We start from the raw sequence: 764 nt of genomic DNA, 5'->3' as shown, positions 1-764 counted from the left end.
TTAAGAAAATGTAAATCAACTAAGAGTGGTTAGAAATATTGGAAGAGAAAGAGCGAGAGGACAGAAAGAAGGTAATACCGGTCCCATTTGATAATGAAACTCTTTAAGGAAGAAAAAAATGTGTAGAGGTAATATACTGCTCGTCAACGAAATAAGTTAGCACAATACGCTGAATGCTTGGAAGTTTCCAACACATTACGTAGTGATACCGAAGGAATTGGGCTGCTACAGAAAGCTCGAGAGAAGACTTATTTATATGACAGAATAGGCAAGCAGCCGTTGCTAAAAAACCTTAAAGTCTACTTAGTGCCTGTAATCAAATACTTTCGAGAGCTAAGTAACGGTTACTCGTGATCCGACGGTAACAGTAGATCCACTAAGTCACTATTCGATAACTTTTGGAAAAACAATGTTTGGAGGGTTGTAAAAGATAAACCTTGCGAAAATTAGATAACAGAACATAGACAATACAAATCAGAGAAGAGAATCTTTGCGATTCGGGTCGACGTGACCGCAATGGACCCGGTTTTTATAGGAACAAGGACTGTCAACTCGACTGTATTTGTCAAAATTATTACAGGAAAACTTTCTGCCACTACAGCAATAAGAATTATTGCGAATGTTTAGATCCCAGTGCCTTGGTATCCATCCTCATTGAATTTCGCCTTAGTTGACCCAAGATTTCAGCTTTGCTACGATAAAAGATTCCAAACCACGAAAGCTTTCTTATCCGTTGATGAATCTTTTTTTTTTTTTTTTTTTTT

Source organism: Bactrocera latifrons, unplaced genomic scaffold (genome assembly GCF_001853355.1).
Source record: "Bactrocera latifrons isolate USDA-ARS-PBARC rearing strain unplaced genomic scaffold, ASM185335v1 scaffold_226, whole genome shotgun sequence".
Lineage (NCBI taxonomy): Eukaryota > Metazoa > Arthropoda > Insecta > Diptera > Tephritidae > Bactrocera > Bactrocera latifrons.
The sequence above is the reverse complement of the archived record's forward strand: the minus strand, read 5'-3'. Positions refer to the sequence as shown.